Source organism: Ambystoma mexicanum, chromosome 4q, assembly GCF_040938575.1.
Source record: "Ambystoma mexicanum isolate Mex_15411 chromosome 4q, UKY_AmexF1_1, whole genome shotgun sequence".
Classification (NCBI taxonomy): Eukaryota; Metazoa; Chordata; class Amphibia; order Caudata; family Ambystomatidae; genus Ambystoma; species Ambystoma mexicanum.
In genome coordinates, this window is record NC_090928.1 from 1,216,022,288 (window position 1) to 1,216,032,752 (window position 10,465).

Below are 10,465 nucleotides of genomic sequence, written 5' to 3' on the forward strand. Positions count from 1 at the left end.
CCCATTGTCTGATCTCATAACCTCACACACCCCCCATCTAGGGAAGACCTCCCTTATCAAGAATTTGGCAGCACAGGCAGCATCGGGGTGTATACAGGGACCTGCTTTTACCCATCTGGAGAAGGGACACACCACCACAAGTAAATACCTGTACCCATTACATACTTGAATCATATTGACATAATCGATATGCAGGTGCTGGAAAGGTCCATTTGGTCTGGGGATGACTCCTCTCATTACTTTTAATGTGTGCCCAGAGGTGAATTGTTGGCAGACAATGCAATTTATCATAAAGAATGCAACATGCTTGGCTAAATTCGGTGTAAACCAGTCTTCAGTGAGCGTTGCAGCAAGATTTTCTCTTGACAGGTGTAAAGGGTAGTGGAGCTGTTCTAGAGCTATTTTTAGGAGGGCGACAGGCATTACTGGCTTACCAGTGCTGTCCTGCCTCCACAATCCTTCTGAGGGGTTTAAAGAACACCCTCGACGCTTCCATAGATTCGTCTCCTCTTGAGGTGCCTCCCCCTGGATCTCCATTAACTGTGATTGCCCCATATTACTATAGGCTTCTGGTGTGGCTCGTGCTATCATCATCCTCTCATGGGTACGTGCCACATCCACGTCCATGATTGTTTCAGTTTTGGATGCCATGCGCTTGGCTTCTGTGTCCGCTTCATGATTTCCACGTGACACAAAATCTGTCCCTTTGGTATGAGCGGCGCATTTCACGACCGCTATGCCCACTGGGAGCTGTAGTGCTTTTATCAGCCTGTCCAATAAGGCTGCGTGTTGCACTGGCGTGCCGTCTGCTCGGAGGTAGCCCCTCCTTTTCCAGCGCGCTAATCCTGTGTGCACTGTTGACGTCACATAGGCGGAGTCGCTGTATACTGTTACTTCCTGGTCAGCATGATTCTCAATGGTGAGTATCAGCACCACTAGCTCTGCAATCTGTGCCGAATAGTGAGATGGTATTCGTGCACTGACAAGTACTCGGAACTCTCCACTCGCTATGTGTTTGATCACGGCCACGCCTGTATATCTTTGTCCGTCTTCCTGGTCGATTCTAGAAGACCCGTCAATAAAGATGATCTCCCCACGTGCCAGGGCATTTTCCTTCACCCTGGGGATTTCATCAAAAAATTCCTCATAGTTCGCACAGTCATGCACAGGTTCTCCCTCTGTGACTGGCTCAGCTATAAACATGGCAGGGTTCACAGTTTTGCATCGCACTATTTTGATCGATGGATTAGAGATAATCACCTCGTAGGCTGATGCTCTCTGAGAAGTCAGCGTGCCCTTTGGCTTTTCCAGTATGGCAAATAGCGAGTGCTCAACATATAATGTCATGGAGCACCCCATCACAATGGATGATGCCTTCTCAATGGCGAATGCGGCAGCAGCTAGGTTTTGTTCGCATGGGAAGTGGCCCTTCATTACCGGGTCCAAACTCCCGCTGTGATATGCTAGGGGTTTATATCCCAATGAGGTTAGCTGCGCGAGCACTGCCGTCATAAAGTGGCCATCAGTATGAGAAAACAAATAGAATTCCTCAGCATAATTAGGAATCCTGAGAACTGGGGCCTTACAAATTGCCCCTTGAGTTCGGTAAACCCCTTCTCCATATCTTCATTCCATTTAATGTCTTCTCTCGTCGCCTGGGCCTGTTTAAGGGCCTGTAGCAAGGGCTTGGTATATGAGCTGTAGTTGAAGACCCATTTTCTGACATAGTTGCACAGGCCTAAGAAGCTTTGCATTTGTTTTACTGTGCGTGGCTTGGCTGTGTTCATGATAGCCTCGGCCCTCTCTGGGGTTACCTTTTTCCCCTCATGTGAGATCAGTTGCCCTATGTACAACACCTCCCATTGGCAGTACTGCAACTTGTCCTTGTCCACCTTGTATCCCTTCTCAGCCAGTATAGTTAATAGCTGGACTGAGTCATGTCGGCATTGCTCTTCAGTGATGCTGCAGATTAGAATGTTATCTACATACTGCAAAACAACACCGTCCACCGCAATATTGCTTATGTCCATTTGCAGGACTCTGTTGAAAATAGATGGAGACTCGCAATACCCCTGTGGCAGCCTGGAACTTTTCATGCACATTTGTCTGAAAGTAAATGACGTCAGGTCTTGTGAGTCACGGTGCAATGGAATCGAGAAGAATGCATTTTTCAAATCGATCACCGTGAAGTACTTCGCCTCAGTGGGTACGTTGCACAGAATTGTGGATGGATTCGGGACTAAAGGGAACTCGGCTTCGACTATGTCGTTTAGGGCTCGTAAATCCTGGATTAAACACCAGGACCCTCCCTTTGATTTCTTGACAGGATAAATCACTGTGTTGCAGGGTGATTCCGATGTCACTAGAATGCCCTGCTCCATCATGGCAGAGATTGTCTTTGTAATCCCTTCATCTGCTTCTCTGGACATGGGATATTGTCGTGCCAGAATTGCTCCTGGTTTCAAATTAACTTTTACTTCGCCTGCTCCCTTCTGGAGACCTACATCATAGGGCCCTGTAGTCCATACTTTGGCCGGCACTAGGGCCATGTCGTTATCAAAATACTCTGGGTGTACTAACGCTAACATCATCCTCTGTGGTACCTCTAGCCTGATCATTTTGTCCCAAAAAAAGAGACTCACTTGCACCCGTGTCTCTTCTAGGTCAGGGTGTTCTTCGAACAGATCATCATCGGTGACGTCAGTCACTCGATACACTTTTTCGATGGCGACAATCACACACCAAGGTCTACCCTCATCGTCAAATCCTTCAACTAATGCTACCTTTCCTCGCACCGTGGCAGAGTGTATCACTAAGGGAAACACTTGTCCCTCCTCTTCGTGCCTGGGTATTCTTGGCCTGAATAGAAATTCATCAGGGGTTCTCATAGGTTTGTCTGCGAGGCCTGGCAATCCCGCCATTAGCATTCGTACACCGTATGCAACGACTTCTGGCTCCAGTGGTACAGCCCTCATAGCTGCACGTCCAGAGTACGCTCTGATAATTTCACACACGTTTGCATGATGCATTCCCGGGGTGGAGCACACTATGCCATCCTCAGTGAACGAGATGGTCATATTCAATTTTGTCATCAAGTCCCGACCCATGATATTCATTGGGGACTGACAAGAATACAATAAAGGTACATTCATGTCGCACTCTCCCACTGAGACTGGGAGTGCATCTGTAAAGGGAACTCTGGGTGTCTATTGCCTCGCCGGACAAGGAGAACTTGCCTTCTCGTATGCACAAGCGTGTTGCACCCGTGTCAACTAAGAAGGAATATTCTTTTCCCCCTATGGTGACATTTACCCTGGGTTCCCTGTTAGGGTCTGGTGTCACTGATAGGATAGAACACATCAGAAATCCCTGTGAGCCATCCTATTTCATATATAGGTTCGGTCCACTGTATGCCTGTGGGTTTCCGCCACCGGAATTAGTGCCCTGAGCCATTTGCGGCAGTGCCTGCTGGGGTTGTCCCTGTGGTACATTCCCCATGTTCTGTGGCTGGACCACTTGCTGTGCACCTTGCTGCAAGCCAGCTGCCTGCTGCTGCACAGTATAGATTTGTGCATTGCCCTGTTGTGGGGTAGCAGGTTGATTCACCGTGCCTGCCCCCATCCCTTGATTGTTCTGCCACATGCCTTGGCTTCTGCACATGCGTGCCACATGTCCTGTCACTCCACACAGCCAACACACTGGTGGTGCTCGGGCCATCTGTCCATCTGGCAAAGCTGGACTGGCCATTGGTGCGCTCTGGATACCACCTTGAACATTTTGAAAACCTTCTTGGTTACCTCTAAAGCCTCCCTGATTTCCCTGCCAACCTCTTCCTCCAAATCCCCTTCCTCTCGGATAATATCCCACGTTACCCTGATTGTTTTGCGGCGGGTTAGTGGCACATTGCGCACTCAAATCGGCTGGGCTTGTTAGCATGGCTCCCTCCAGCGCATACTTCGAGAGCTTCCTTTGCACGAGCTTCGCCTCTTCTCCCTTACGTGTTGCCTCTTTCTTTCGATTCTCTTCTTGCAACAGCCTACAATAATGGGCAATTGTCAACTGGATTTCAGCCCACGGTTTAGCTTCTATTCCTACCAATTTTTTGAGTTGTTTTTGCATTGGTTCTGGTAACCCTTGGCACAGTATATGATAGAATACAGGGATAGATTTCGTCCAAGACGCATGCGTTTCAAGCACCCACACGTCTTGAAAATTCTGGATAAAGAGACGGATCCTCTGCCTCCTTCATTTCTGGAGGCATTATAGCTCCCATATCGGATGTGTCTGGATATAGCGTATGCAGCGCTTTCCACACTGCTGCTCTGCAGTGTTTAAATGGCGCTCTGTCATGAGAGGTGTTAGTTATGGTTACCCTAGGGTAGCCTGCCCTTTTCCACACATCGTCTGCTCTTTCTCCGAGTATAGCAATTAGGAGACCCTTGATGTCCCCAATGGCTAGAATGACACCCCCTGTCATTTTTTCTAGCTCATATATCAACTTCCCGGCTCCCGATGTCAACATTGGAAGCTTATTTTTGAGATTCTCTCGGTCCATGTGTGGCCCTGGAATATATTGCAGTCTTGCTCCCATCTTTTCTAACAGTGGGAATTGAAATGCACATTTCTCCTTTTCCTTCTCTATACCTCCTCGGTCTCTTGCCGGGGTGGCGTTCCCGCCTTGCGGTCTACCCGGCAATGCCCTTAATCTATCAGTATAGGCAGGTGCTGACGCCCCCCTCTGACCGCAGTGTGTTTCTTCATATCGGCTGGACTGTCCAGCGGACTCCGGTGTTCTATTTCTGGACCCCTAGCATCAGACCATCGCACCTCTTGGTTCCCTGGGAGCCGCTTTTCACCTCGGTTCCCTTCATCATACTCCACTTCCTCCGCTTCTCCATCTGAATCTGACTCTCAGTACTCCCAGTTTGCACAACTTCTTGCATCATCTTCATGCTGCCTATCTTCTAGTCTATCTAGAGAACGTCCCGTACTCCCACTGCTCCGGGTGACATCCTCAGTGTCATATAGCTGAGTGCTCTCTAAGCGCTCATCTTCCCTTCCCTCTTGGGAAATTTGTTCCAATCCCATCTCATCATATATTTTATCAATCGCTTCCCCGATGCTTCTGGTGTCGAAGTCATCATCAATAACTGTCCCGCTTGTACCTGGTACCGCATCGTTTGCAGGGAAGAAATCTTCTATGTCTTCCCAGTCTACAACAGGATTGGGTTTTTCACTTCGCAATCCTGCAAATATTCCAAATCTTGCGCCCTTTGCCTGCGTGTACGCTCTGCTTCCTCATCCATTTCTCTTCGCTTCTTTGCTTCTTCTCTAGCCTTATCTACTTCCCTCATCCGTTCATTTCTACGTCCCTTTGCCTTTCTATTTTCCTCATCTTCTTTCTTCTTCACTTTCCTTTCGTGCGCTCTTCTTTCTTCCTCCAACTTTAGTATGTTCTGCCTGTACTTTTCATAGGCTGCATATTGCATGCGACTGAGCGGTATACCCTGCTCTTCGCGATATAGTTGTTCTCGCCTCAACCTATCCTTCTTTCTTGCCTTCTCGTTCCTTATGTCCACTTCATTCTCTCTTTCCTTTCTTTGCACTTCATCTGACCGTTCACTCGGCCTTGCACCATCACTTCCTTTTCCATCTAATTTCAAGAGTATCTGCCCTCCCATCCATTCTTCCTTTGCAAATGTTACCTCATCGGTTCCTTTCTGCTTCTTTCCTTCTCTCTCTCTATCGAGAGGTGCACTCGTTTGTGCCTGGTCCTATCTTTCCTCGCCTCGCCTCTCTTTGTCCCACAGGATTGTGGAGGCCGAGTCAATTTCCTGTTCCTTCTCTATTGTCTTGTCACTGCTACACGCAGGTGACTCATATGCAGGGTTGCTATAACCTGTGGCTGCTTTAAGTTCTCGTAGTGGGTAAAGGCCTTCTGACTTACTTCCCTCAACAACTGGTTCTGGCGGGGCAGGTGGTGCGGTAGGCGTCTCACCCCCCTCCGTACATATATTTAGTATCCAGGCTGCGGGAGGTTCTTCTTCCTTTACTTGTTCAAACATTTTCCAAAGCTTGAGAACGGCAAGGCGTTTCATGAGCTTCTTGCCGCTGTATGTGGCATGTAGGAACGTGGTCATGTGCTGTAACACAGCCTTAGACAATGACCCATTCTGGGGCCACTGCATAAACATTTTATTTGCGGTGCCCTTAACCCATTCCAGGCTATATTTCTTCAGCTTTGCAACGTGTTTTGGAAATTGTTTGCAAAAGTGTGCAAGTGGGGTAACTTCTTCCATTCTTAATTTTGTCACCAACAATGATCACACAGTGTTTCAACTTTACACTATTTTGAGCGAGCACCACATACGCAAGCTCCAATCCAACTTTTCCGCAAACTTTTTACACCAACAGTTTTACTCAAAACACATCAATTCAGTGGCGATTCCCTCTCATTTACAGAATCGCGTAAAACAAAAATGCATTACCATCATTTAATATCACAATAATTCCACATTCAGCATACACAGAACATATAGGACAGACGCTTGACAGACTAGACCAAGGTTGTCAAACATACGGCGCGCGGGCCACAATGTGGCCCACCAAGCCACTTTATGTGGCCCGTGAGGCTGTATGTTGGACAACTCGAGTAAAAAAACAAAAAAAATATTTTAAAAAAAAATAAAATGTGCCTGTACGCAAAACTGTAACTCCCTTTGGTGACCCCATGGGGTCAACAGAGGTAGTTACAGACCTCAGCCACGAAGCATTAATTTATTTAGTTATGCAATGTTTGTCAGATATCGGACAAACATTGCATAAATAAATAAATTCGTCAAGAAGATCTTGGGACTTGATGATGGAGGAATGAGAGACTAATTTGTATCACGACATAGTGAGGGTTACCTCGGGAATACCATTCGTTTTCAGTGAGCGCGGGTCCATACAATTGCCCAGTACTCCCACAAACTATGAACAATGGGATTAATATAGTAGCAATTACTTTGCATTTAAATATCCCATTTCAGGCAAGTAGGACCCACCATGCAAGAGAGAAACGGGCTCCAGCCCAGACATGCCCGTTCCTCTCTTGCATGGTGCTCCGAGGGGCAAAGGCGAGCCGAGATGAAGGGAGGAGGTGGCGAGGTGAGGAGAAGAGAGTGCTGTCCCGGGTGAAGAATTATGTGGACAGGTGCTGTGCAGGAGTTCCTCTCGGCGTGGGCAGCACAGCAGATTCCTGAACCCCTGATTAGCCGTGGGCCGCTGCTCAGAGGGCCATTGTGCGGAGTTACTTTCAAGGTTTGTCATCTCTGGACATATGTTTAGCAGGGGTTGCGTCGACACAGCCTGTCTGCCCCAAAAATCGTTCTTTTGAGTTGCGAATGTCACCGAAGATTAACCTTTATCAGCTGAGAAACTTAACCTTTGCAGTGCTATTTTTCCTCGTCTCGAGACAAAGAAGAACAGCGGGAGCTCAGTTACGTTTACCTCTAAGCACAGTGCGGATTGATGAAAATGTCCATGCGTTATACCAAGTACATTGGACATTATAGATGTGGCCAGTGGGGTATCAAAGCATGGCGAATACCACATGTACAGCACAATATGTTACCCTAGTAGTGCCCCAATAACACACTGCAATCTGCAAATGGGCCTCAGTGGACCACCTGCCAAGGTTTCTGGAAGTTGCTTTTGATCTTGATCTGTGATCTATGATATGATCTGATATGATAAAAGTGAAACAGGCAAGCCCAACAGGTATAACTTATTTTCACTCTTTTGGTAGCGCAGTCTGACGGCAGCCTATACCCTTCAGGAGAGGTGTGAGCTGATACAGTTGCAACACAAAAAACAATAGTACTATGTCCCAAAATACCTTAGTTCTTGTCTTTCGGATCTCAGCAGAGCCAGGCTTTTCAGCATCAGACCAGAAGCATGGGTGCCTTTGCGCTGGGCTGGGGTCAAGTCGGAGAGCAATGGCGATGGGCCCCAATGATGCAGTTCAGTTTGGTAGTGGTGCTGATTTGCGGATAGAAAACGCTGGGAACAGTAGGCCGTGCCAAGTGGATGGCACTGGAAGACTCAGTGACCTCTGGGCCCGGACAAGGGAATACTTGTCTTTGGCGCTGTGCAGGCTCGGCTGACACAACACGGCATATGGTTACGCCAAAGATGTCAAAGCTTCAGCATTGTCATTGAGCAGAACTCTAAGATTCAGGAGTAGTGGAGCGTCGAGGTCCAGGATGATTATGATGGTGTCAATGGGGCCAGCGCTGAGCGGCTCTGCCGACAGGCCAGTGGGCAGACTGCAACAGGCCTGCTCGAGCCATCCTGCTATTTATACAAATCTCGGGCCGAGAAGGGCCTGATGGGAGAAAGGAACTGCACTACAATCTGCTCTTCTGCTAGGCTCTGCCTGCTGGAGCTTCCCCCTACACGCGGGACAGGCAGCTCTGCAGACGCTCAGAGTTTCCGGGGGTGGGGGATTGGGGCTGGGTAGGGCCTGCCTTTTCACCCTCACTTAGCGGGGCTTCCCAGAACTGACCCAACCCCTGCCCTCTTGCATGCAACTCATACTTAGCTGGCAGGGGAGAATCTGATCTCAAGGGCAGGTCTCCCAGGGCGAGGCTTACCCATTGCACATCGGATTTGCTGACCCCTGCTATGTTCCCAAATGCGGGATACACAACTGCATTATTTCTGGTAGTGGGGGACTGCGTTCGCGCTCTCCCCCCGATTTATTGGTGAAAGAAAAGGTAAAGTGTGCACTAGGCCTGCTAGGTTGCATACTTTAAGATTGTGCTCACATTGCGTTTCTTCAATTAGGTTCACCTTTGGGTGATCGCTTTTCCACATTTTATCTGTTGAATTGAATTATGCTTCTTTCATCACCACAGAAGTAATGTGTATTACAGAGATAAGCTACCATATGTATTGGGCACACTGCACATGCTCAGGCAGGATCAATCATGCACTCAAGACTCTACACACTCCCCAGAACCATCTGATCGATAATGAATACTACAGGTATATCCATTGCTGTGACATGCTGCGGTGGTTGTGGCCAGGGCCTACAGTCTTGGAAGTATGGCCTAAGGCCTACGGCCTACGGCCATGCACCCAAGACTCTAGGCCCTGGCAACAACCACCGCAGCATATTACACCCATGGTCGCTTATAAATTAGTAGCACACCCATAGAATGAAACATTGCAACTGTAGTATGTACTCAATTTGTACCCAGGACTCTAGGCCCTGCCCACACCTACTAGATACATAATCGATTGTATGGGTATGATGTATAAATTTGATATGCTGCAGTGGTTGTGAGCAGGGTCTACACGCTTGGGTGTATGGCGTACAGCCTGCAGCCATGCACCCAAAAGTCTACGTCCTGCCCACACCATTGCACTATATAAAACCCATGTTGGCTTATAACTTCAGAGGTTATAACTTTGTTCAAGACTGCAGACCCTCCCCACAACCACCTGAGTGACGTGCGGTACTACGGGTGTATCTATAAGTATGGTATGCTGCAGTGGTTGTGGCCAGAGGCTAGACTCCTAGCTGTATGTCCATAGATATTGTAATGTATGGGTGTGCCGTGGCTTATACCTCCAGTGCTTATAACTTTGTTCTTGGGTGCATGGCCTTTGGCCATTCATCCAATACTCTACACACTCCCCACAACCGTCTCATCAATAAGCAGTACTACAGGTGTATCCATTGCTGTGACATGCTGCGGTGGTTGTGGCCAGGGCCTAGAGTCTTGAAAGTATGGCCTTCGGCCTACGGCCTACTGCCATGCATTCAAGACTCTAGGCCCTGGCCACAACCACCGCAGCATGTCTCACCCATGTCGGCGTACAAATCAATAGCACACCCATAGAAAAAAATAATGTAATTACGGCATGTACTCAATTTCAATGTTCGCTAACACCACGCGTGTCCTTAGAACAGTTTCAAGTTGCCTGCGCACAGCACAGACTGAAATACTACCCTTATGAGACCCCTCATATTCTGTACTTACAAACATCCTGAACAAGGAGGGCATAGGGAATACATCATTAACACCTACCTCCTGAACAAATACAGTTTTTCACCCATCTCTTACTGTCTGAACCTCCCCAAGCACTCTGACACAGCAAAACAGTTTTCGAAATAGCATTTTGCTGCTGGTTGCGGCTGCGCTGTCGACGGATCCAAGATCGGGCGCATCCAAACAATCTGACACAGAACACGGCTCACTGCAGCCAATCGGCAGAGGCGTCGCGTGTCATGACGCCAGCCCCTTAGCCAATTGGTATCTTGTCAGCGGAGCGAACAGGGAAGTGTGACCGCGGAGCGGACAGAGATATCACTAATTTTTTTAGACATACTTTCTGGTCACTTTAAGGAAAAGTACTGCACGGATTATCACCAAATGTACAAAAGCACGCTTTCGAGTCCATGCCCCTGGACCCC

General features: G+C 48.2%; 1 non-coding gene across 1 annotated transcript; it reads left to right on the top strand.

Moving 5' to 3' along the window:
* Nucleotides 1-8,576: 8,576 nt before the first annotated feature.
* Nucleotides 8,577-8,738, top strand: LOC138468566 (U1 spliceosomal RNA). The gene has a single exon (XR_011268332.1). It is a non-coding gene; the product is annotated as a U1 spliceosomal RNA (small nuclear RNA).
* The last annotated feature ends 1,727 nt before the right edge of the window (nt 8,739-10,465 follow it).